Source organism: Adiantum capillus-veneris, chromosome 19 (genome assembly GCF_014529385.1).
Source record: "Adiantum capillus-veneris isolate H3 chromosome 19, ASM1452938v2, whole genome shotgun sequence".
Classification (NCBI taxonomy): domain Eukaryota; kingdom Viridiplantae; phylum Streptophyta; class Polypodiopsida; order Polypodiales; family Pteridaceae; genus Adiantum; species Adiantum capillus-veneris.
In genome coordinates, this window is record NC_140949.1 from 90922873 (window position 1) to 90933341 (window position 10469).

A 10469-nucleotide genomic window follows, 5' to 3' on the forward strand; every position below is an offset into this window, starting at 1 on the left:
CCATACTAAGCGCTAAAATGGGTCGTATCAGCCATATAGTCCATTTTAGCACATAGTATGAGTCAAAACCATCCAAACCATATGGGATGCCTATGAAAACTTGTATGGGTGGGGGTGAGAACCATTTCTCCACCTATGAAAAGTTTCACAATCATCAAGTTTAGGGTTTATGGGTTAGGGTTTAGGGTTCATGGTTTAGGGCTTAGGGTATAGGGTAGCCATATGGCCATTTAGTGCATAGTATGCATAAGGACCCCCCAAACCATATTAGATGGCTGTGAAGCACCATTCCCCCACCCGTCCAAAGTTTCACAACCATCCGAGTTTGGGATTTATGGGTTAGAGTTCTGGGGTATCGGGTAAAAGATATAGGATATAGGGTTTAAGATTTAGGTTTTATGGTTCAAGGTTTAAGTTTTAAGGATTAAGGTTTAGGGTTTAGGGCTTTGGGTTTATGGGTTAGGATTTAGGATTTAGGGTTTGTGGTTCAAGGTTTATGGTTTTTGGTTTAGGCTTTAGAGTCTAGGGTATATGGTTAGAGTTTACGGAGAACAATTTAGGTTCAGAGTTCAAGGTTTAAGGTATTGGGTTTATGGTTTACGGATTACTGCTCTGAGTTTTCAGGGTTTAGGGTTTACAACGCATAGTAAGGATCAAGACCGCTCAAGACATACTGGATGGTGACAAGGCTTTGCACCAATGGGGGTGAGCACCATTTTCCCAAGTGTGTAAAGTTTCTCGTTCATTTAATATGTTTTGGGTGATCAAGGTCCATACTATGCGCTAAAATGGACCATATGACTCATACAACCTATTTTAGTGGATAGTATGGTCTTGATCACCCAAACTATATTGGATGGTCATCAGAGTTTGCATGGGTGGGGGTAAGAACCATTCTATACCACCCCTAAAAAATTTTAAAACCATCTAAATTGCTGTGGGTATTCAAGGGCCATACTATGTGTTAAAATGGGCCGCATGAGCCATACGGTCTATTTTAGCGCATAGTATGGTTCAAGACTTCCCAAACCATATTGGATGGCCACAAGAATTTTCACGTGTGGAGATTAGCACCATTATCTAACCTCTATAAATTTTCACACCCATCCAATGTGGTATGAGTGGTCAAGGTGTATACTATGTGCTAAAATGGGTCATATGAGCCATAATGTCCCATTTTAGCACATAGTATGGTTTAGGACCACACAAACTATATTGGATTTGATAAAATAGATTGTACGGGTGGGGATGAGAACCATTACTCTACCCATGTAGTAGCACAACCATCTAATATAGTGTAGGCGGTCAAGGCCCTTACTATGCGCTAAAATGAGCCGTATAAGACATAGAGTCCTTTGTAGTGCATAGTATGAGTCAGGACTACCCAAAACATATTCGATGGCCTTGAAACATTTCATTGGTGGGATTGAGGACAAGTCACCCAAGCGTGAAAATGTTTCACATCCATCTTGTATGGTATGGGCTGTCAAGGCCCAAACTATGCGTAAAAATGGATTGTATGGCTCATATGACCCATTTTAGGACATAGTATGAGCCGGGACCACCCAAACCATATTGGATGGCCATGAGACTTTTCACGTGTGGAGGTGAGAATCATTTATCCATCCTTGAAAATTTTCATAGGGATCAAATATGGTTTGGGCAATCAAAGCCCATACTATGTGCTAAAATGGTTCGTATGGTTCATATGGCCAATTTCGGCATATATTATGTATTGGGACCTCCCAAACGATATAGAATGGCCACAAAAATTTTAATGGGTGGAGATGAATGCAATTTCTCAACCCGTGCAAAGTTGCATAGCCATCCAACTACTATGGGTGGTCAAGGTCCATACTATGCGGCAATAAAATGGATCGTATGGCTTGTACGGTCCATTTTAGCCTATAGTATGGTTCGGAACCACCCAAACATATTAGATGGCCACGTGACTTTGCACGAGTGGGTTTCAAAATCCATTTCTCCACCCCTACAAACTCTTGTGGCCATCCTTCTAGTTATAACACATGTGGCCCCGTTGATGATAACGGCCCCATCATGGTGTCATCCGCCATGGTATTGTCCATTTCAATCTTCATGCACCCGTTGACACTTGTTGGCACACCTGTTGTGTTGGATCACCCCTCTACCCATGTCGTCATGCTTGTACACGGCTTATTGGCCTTGTCAATGCTACCAGCCCCATCACGGTGTCGTGCCATGGCACGTTCATAATGTGAAATTAAAGTATCTACCTCACTCTTAATGTTTATGATGTGTGGGACCAAATGCTACAATGCACATAGTGTGATATATGCAAAAATGAATGTCACGGTTGCAGTCGTGTACATACCTTGCCGGGCGGGCGAGGCCCTACACGTGGCACCATGGGATGCTTTTTCACATAAATATATGCTTAATTGGCTTTGGGAATGTACAAATGTCAAGTGTTTTGAAATGGCACGCTCGTTTTGCCTAGAAAGTTCAATGCAGGTAATCTCGGCCAAAAATAGCAGGTATCGTGCGCTGGCATGAAAGACGTATCCAAAGTTCTTAGCAAGTGGGAAAATGAGGTTCAACATGAAATTTGATCCCAATGGGATTTTTCCACAATTTTAGGGATTTTTTCCAGCTCGTTTGGGCTTTTTACGAACAAAGAGTGATATTTTTGGGCTAAAAATGGCCTAAAAATGGTAAAAAATAGCCTTAAAAATGCTCAAAATTCCACATCAACGATGCTGGAGTTGTTTCTCAAGTTGTGTGGGAATTTTTTAATCCAAGTATGAGCTCATTTGGGTACATGAGCAAGGAGATACAACCATTCCTTTACAGGGTGCTAGTGCAGTCCCGTGCTGGCTCCACTACATGGTTGAGGCTGTGAGGCCTCCAATTAGGGTTTCCCCTCCTCAAATAACTACTTGGGCTTCTCCAATGAAGTACTGAAGCTTCCATGAAATGGTCACAATGAATAATCGAAGCGTAAATTTAGGGTTTTTAAAAGGTCGAATGAGCACTGCATCTGTGCAATTGGGAGCGAGGCTACATCTAATCTTCACACACACAAGAGTTTTGAGTTAGTATTGGTTATTTTTTTAAGTGGAGCTTTCATGTCTAGAGTTTTGTTCTTTTTTAGTGTGTTTTTGGCTTCAAATCGTCTATGGCTTCCTTGATTTTGCAGCGAATCCTCACAGTCACAGGCCCGGCGCTTTCCTAGTCGCACTGCACACTTCTTGACACGTTTTTGGTGAACCCGACGCGAACTAGGCTAGGGTGAGGGTTCAAAATATTCATTTTAGGTTTCAAAAGAAATATTTAAAGCTATGGAGCAACAAGAGCAACAAGGGGTTCGGTTTGATCCAGTCACAATGCAAATGTTTCAAGCTTTTGCAGTGTTTATGCAGCAGTAGCAAGCTGTAGAAAGGAGGGAGATTTCCTCAACCAAAGCGCTTCAATATGTGGTGAATAAATTGGACCAATTTAAAGGTCAAGATGTAACAAAGCATCTTTGTGGGTATGTAAAGGAGATGGAGCTTCATCGAGTGCGCGAAGCAGAGATGGTGCAAAGTTTTGGACTTGCTGTGGTTCCCGAGATCAGAGAGCATGTAAGGGGAATTAGAAATGAGCATGGGGCAACTTGGGAAGCATTCAAATTAGCCTTGAAGGAAGATTATTTCATGGAGGACTCCAAAAGGGTAACAAAGAGGACTTTCTTAGAGTGGGTAGTTTGGCCAAAAGAGGGGCTCTCGCCTACGGAACTGCTAAGGGAATTCGAACGCCGTTATGATCAACCTTCAAGAACTGAAAAGGCTACCCTAAACTCAGAGAAGACAGAGCTCTTTTTGCAAGACACAGGTAAAGAGATTCAAGAGAATTTAGAGCTACTACTTGAGGATAAGGATGTGGAACAGGGTTTGAAGACTGATTGGAATGAGGTCGAAGACGCCATTTCACTACTAGCTAAGCGACAACAACGACGAAGAGACAAGATGATAGTCAACCCTACTCAATCCCCAATTGTTTCCGAGAGTCCTATAAAGCCTGTGATTGTGGTTCCAAAGAGTGACAAATCCATCCTAAATGATATTGTCAAAGGAATGCAAGAGCTCAAGTTAAAGCTTACAAGGCTAGAAGAAAAGGGGCAACCATTAGGTCAATCTACAAAGCAACGACCGCAGACCAGAGAAGGCTTTGTCAATAGATGCATATGGTGTGATAGTACTGACCATGGAAGGAGGGATTGTGAAAGTTTTAAAGACGCTTTGACAAAGGAGCTTGTTTTCTTTAAACATGGAAAAATTCACTTAAGTGAAACAGGTAAGCTCTTGGGAACAAATTTTGGCAAATGCGGGATGAAGAAGCTAGTTGAGGACATGGCTACTAGCCATGCCATCTCAATGGTTGAGGCAGCCACCTATGGGTTGAAGGTGGATCCTATTAAAAGAAAAGGATCAATTAAGGTTGTAGAAGAGGAATCTAATGGTATTGGAGAGCTATGGCCATGCACTATAGAGTCTACTATGAAGGGTAAAATGACTATAGAGGTTTTACATGAAGCTGGAGATTTCATTCAGCTTGAAACAGGTTGGAATGACCCTGTGGACTCTTTGTTAGTGCATGCATATATTGCCAAATGTCAAGCAAATGAGGCCATTGTTGAAGAGAAACGTAGGTGTGAGAATGGGGATGAAGGGCCTTCAAAGAGGGCAACAAGGAGTGGAGGTAGAAATGACACAATGCCTCCTAGATCACCTTCCCCGCAACAGATGCCTGTCCCCAAAGTGCCTATGCAAGAAGCCTCTAAAGAAAAGAAGAAGGATGCAACAAAATCCAAAGCAAAGGGCCCGGCCTACAAACTCCAATCCGATATAGAGGCAGCAACAGATCTCAAAAAGGTTTTGGAAGAGAGGATTCTAAATAGTAAGGTGGAATTTACCTTGGGTGAGGTCCTTGGTATAGCAAAGCGGGAATTCCACGAGGAAATAATTGACATCATAAAGATGAAGCGGCAGTCTCTTACTGAATCTATCCATGTACAGGGTGAAGAAGAGACTTTAAATGCACAGGGTCTACAAGTCTATGGCGAGCAAGGTGAAGAAACTGTTGTTGGATGCTACAAGTCCAGGGGAGGAGTAAAACACATTCGCTTCTTGGGTGATGAAGATGAAGTGGAGACCACTCACAAGAGCTACTACTTGAATAGTCACTGGGCAAGAGCAACTACTGAGACGCTGGTAAAAGTGGGAGACTTAGAAGAGCCATACATTGCGTTAATAGATCATGGGTCAGAAATTAACCTCATGTCAAAGAGTCTTTATCAAAAAGGCAAATGGCCAATTGATATAAGTCATGGATGGATAATTCCTGCAGCAAATAACTCATCAGGGGAGTTGTATGGAGCTTGTCCAAATGTAAAGGTGACTATTGGGGATGTGAAAGATGACCAAAATTTATTTGTACAGGAGATGTCTACATATCCTCTTATCCTTGGGCAGCCATACATCACTGCTACTTGCATGGAAACCAAGGTGATGGATGATGGGTCAGCTTATGCAAGAATAAGGAGCAGGGATGGGAAGCGTGCAGTATAGTTCCTTACTGTTTGTGTGGACCATGAAAGGAACCGTGAAAGTCTTAGAGAGCAACCCTTGCCAAAGAGGAACAAAGAATTCAAGGACTACAGGGATATGAGTGGTTTTGTCCATGTACCATTGTAGAGCGGGATTGCAGTGGTACAAGAAGAGAAAGGTTCTCGCATGATGTATATGCAAAGGATACATTTTCTACAGGTTTTGTAGGATTATCAAACTATGGATCTATTGCTTTTATAGAGTGTGAGTACTTAAAGCGGGGTGAATGACAACATGTAAATAGTATACAAAGACGTTTGAAAATGAATGGTTTGCTAGAAGATGAAGAATGCATTGCAGGTGTGTTTGATGAGTGTTCTTTTGTGGATACTATGCAAGATTTGGAGTCTTTAGTGGATTGCAATTTTCATGTGGGAAGTGAGGTCGTGAAAGTATGCTCAATAGAAATGTACAAAGTCATTGAGGATTTCAAAAACTCTCAAAGTGTTGATGTACGAGTGGAGACTAAGTATAAGTCCGTGGCAAAGAAAGTGAAACTAGTGGCATTACCTCTACCAAAAGACTGCATAAATAAGATGGAACAAGCTTCTTTGCAACCTAGCCTTCGTGACCCAAGCAAGATTGGACACAAGTTCACAAAGGATTCTTTGAAAGAGTTAAAGGTTGGTTGCAAGGACAGTTTGACAAAAGCTGAAAAGATATGCTTTGAAGACATGCTTGCCAAACACGGAAAAGATTTTGCATTTGAGCCTTATGAGATAGGGTGTGTTGATCCATCCATTGTTGCTCCTATGGTGATATTCACTATCCCTCATGTACCTTGGAACTTGAGGCCTATTCTTGTTCCAAAGGCTCATTTGCCAAAACTCATTGAGTTGCTTAATGAGAAGATCAAGATGGGTGCTCTGTATTCAAACAGGTGGCTCACAGTTCCTAAGGAAATGGTTCTTTACGCTTTATTCAGGATATGCAACCTGTAAATAAAGTGACAATCAGAAATGTGGGTATAGGGCCAATTGTCGATGAGTTTGCAGAGGCATTTGCAGGAAGGGAAATATATTCTTTGGGAGATTTGTACTCAGGGTATGATCAATTCAAACTAGAAATGGAAAGCAGAGACATGACTACCATGAGGACACCCTTAGGTTAAGTAAGGATGTGCACCTTACCTCAGGGGGCAACAAATTCAGTTGCACACATGATGAATGGTATGAACAAAGTCCTACATGAATTCATACCTCAAACTAAAATGCCTTTCCTTGATGATGTGCCAATCAAAGGATGTGATGTAAGTGATAAAGATGTGGCTCTAGACTCGAGGGGGTGCCGAAAGTATGTGGCAAACCATATCAATGACTGTGATAATATCTTGTCAAAGTTGGAAGAGGTGAACCTTACCTTGTCTAGCCAAAAGTAAGTGTTTGGTGTGAATGAAGGTCTTATTGTGGGACATATGTGCGGGCCATATGGTAGAAGGCCTTGTCCTGCAAAGATTGATGTAATCTAGAGAATGAAAGAGAAATGTATAAATGTCACTGAGGTTTGAAGGTTCTTGGGTGCATGCGTGTTTTATGTTATCTGGATTCCGCATTATGCACATGTAGCAGAGCCTTTGTATCAACTTTTGAGAAAGAACCAAAAGTTTCAATGGGAAGAAGTGCATACACATGCCATGAGGAAATTAAAGAAGTTGCTGCTTATGTCTCTTACTTTGAGGAAAGCAAACTATGAATGTGGAAGATATGTAATTGTAACCGTGGATATTAGCGCCACAGGAATTGGATGGGCGATTGGGCAAGATGATGATGATGGCAAGCGATATGTAGTGAGGTTTGGAGCAAAAGTCCTAAGTGCTCGTCAACGCAACTATCCATAGGTAAAAAGAGAGTTATGGGGAGTAGTCACAGCCTTGAAATGTGACAAAAAGTACTTGATAGGAGCAAATGTAATACTGGAGACTGATTGTCTACCCTTTCTTGGGATGATCACAAGTTGCTCTACTCCTGACATTGCTATGTTGACATGGATTGCCTACATAAAGTCCTTGAATCCAGAATTTAAGCATATTGCAGGGAAAGATAATCCAGTTGGAGATATGCTTTCAAGAGCAAGGTATGAAAAAGAAGAAGACATGGTTGTCGAGGGCGATGATGTAGGCACACAATTCTATAGTATCTCTCATGCCAAGGGTGATCACGTTTGCTTGTCAAATGCACTTGAGTCATTTACAGAGGACCTATATCAAGGTGACTGGTTGCTCATTGGACGCTATCTGAGCACTTTGACAAGGCAAGAAGGGTGGACTGATCAAGAGTTCAAAAGAATACGGAGAAAGGCCTATGGATACTTTTTGAAAGATGGGTACTTATGGAAGCGTCCAAAACAAAGAAATGGAATGCCAATGAGAGTCATGAATGATAAGGACGCTCAAAATGAGCTTATGAAAAAGTTTCATGAGAGTCTTTATGCTGGACATAGAGGTGTATGGGCCACCTTTACTAAAATGAAAGAGAGGTATTGGTGGAAAGGTATGTATAAAGATGTATCTCATTTTGTGGAATCATGTGAAAACTGCCAAATGTATTCAAATGTGCATCATCGTGATGGGTTGCACCCTACTTACCCATTGGCCATTCATTACAAGTGCGTAGTAGATCTGGTTACAATGCCATTGGGCTTATGACAAATGAGATACATAGTGCTTGCATGAGAATACTTAACCAATCAAGTTGAAGGTCGTGCTCTAAGAACGAAAAGCACAGGAGGGGTATGTAAGTTCCTCTTGGATGATGTAGTTAGCCGTTATGGCTGTGTTGGAAAAATAATAGCGGACATGGGTGAGTTGGATGCTCACAAAGCAAGGGAGTTTTTCTCTAGGTTGCGCATTAAACTTGCTCTCACTACTGCATCTAATCCTGAGGAAAATGGTAAATCAGAGTGTGGGCGTCCTCCTATCATTAAAGCTTTAGCTAAGGTCTGCAAAGGTAAAATGGGAGAGTGGCCTAGGTTGTTGCCTTATGCTTTATGGTCTGATCGTACAACTCATAGCTCGGTTACTGGTTATATGCCTTTTGAGTTGATGTATGGTCAGAAACCTATAATGCCAATTGAGGATGTAATTCCCACATGGAATGTATTGCCTTGGGAAGATGGAATGAGTAGGGAAGACCTTCTTGCTTTGTGCATACAACAGTTAGAAAGAAGGCCCCAAGATATTGAGATTGCAGTAGCATGATTGAAAGATGCAAGATTAAAGAGTAAGGACATATTTGATAAGAGGCATAGGCTCAGACCTAAAGCTATTGAGGAAGGTGATTGGGTGTTGGTGTATGACAGCAGTCTTGACAACCAACATTCAACAATAAGAAAGCTTTCAAAGAGATGGTTTGGTCCTTATGCGGTTCAACATGTACATGGGAATGCAACTTATACCTTGCATGAATTAGATGGGACAAAAATGAAGATTCCCATTGCAGGGAAAAGAATCAAGTTATTCAAAAGAAGAGGTGATACAGATCTCTTTGATTCACAGGAAGTTCAGAATGAAGGCTCTGATGAACATGGTATGGATGTGGATGAAGAAAAAGAGGATGATGCGTTAGATTTTGTTGCAAGCGATGATGAAATCGACATGTATGTTGACTTAAATGAAGACTGAACCTGCAAAAGATATCTGTGGCACATGCCGAAGGATGTGCAAGTTTAGAGGGGGTGGATGTCGTGCCATGGAACGTTCATAATGTGAAATTAAAGTACCTACCTCACTCTTAATGTTTATGATGTGTGGGACCAAATGCTACAATGCACATAGTGTGATATATGCAAAAATGAATGTCACGGTTGCAATCGTGTACATACCTTGCCGGGCGGGCGAGGCCCTACACGTGCCACCATGGTATGCTTTTTCACATAAATATATGCGTAATTTGCTTTTGGAATGTACAAATGTCAAGTGTTTATAAGTGGCACACTCGTTTTGCCTAGAAAGTTCAATGCGGGCAATCTCGACCTAAAATAGCAGGTTTTGTGCGCTGGCATGAAAGACGTATCCAAAGTGCTTACCAAGTGGAAAAATGAGGTTCAACATGAAATTTGATCCCAATGGGATTTTTCCACAATTTTAGGGATTTTTTCCAGCTCGTTTGGGCTTTTTACGGACAAAAAGTGATATTTTTGGGCTAAAAATAGCCTTAAAAATGCTCAAAATAGCTCAAAATGCCACATCAGCGATGCTAGAGTTGTTTCTCAAGATGTGTGGGAATTTGTAGAGCCAAGAATGAGCTCATTTGGGTACATGAGCAAGGAGATACAACCATTCCTTTACAGGGTGCTAATGCAGTCCCGTGCTACTTCCACTACATGGTTGAGGCTGTGAGGCCTCCAATTAGGGTTTCCCCTCCTCAAATAACTACTTGGGCTTCTCCAATGAAGTACTGAAGCTTCCATGAAATGGTCACAACGAAGAATCGAAGCGTAAATTTAGGGTTTTTAACAGGTCGAATGAGCACTGCATCTGGGCAATTGGGAGCGAGGCTACACCTAATCTTCACACACACAAGAGTTTTGAGTTAGTATTGGTTCTTTTTCAAAGTGGAGCTTTCATGGCTGGAGTTTTTTTCTTTTTTAGTGTGTTTTTGGCTTCAAATCGTCTACGCCTTGCTTGATTTTGCAGCGAATCCTCACAGTCAGAGGCCCGGCGCTTTCCTAGTCGCACTGCGCACTTCTTGACAACGGTGTCATTGGCCATGGTGTTGTCCATTTCAATCTTCATGCACCTGTCGACACTTGTTGACACACCCGTCATGTTTTCTCACCCCTCTGGCCATGCCATCGTGCCCGTACAACTCTCATCGGCCTTGCTGATGCTACCGGCCCCATCAC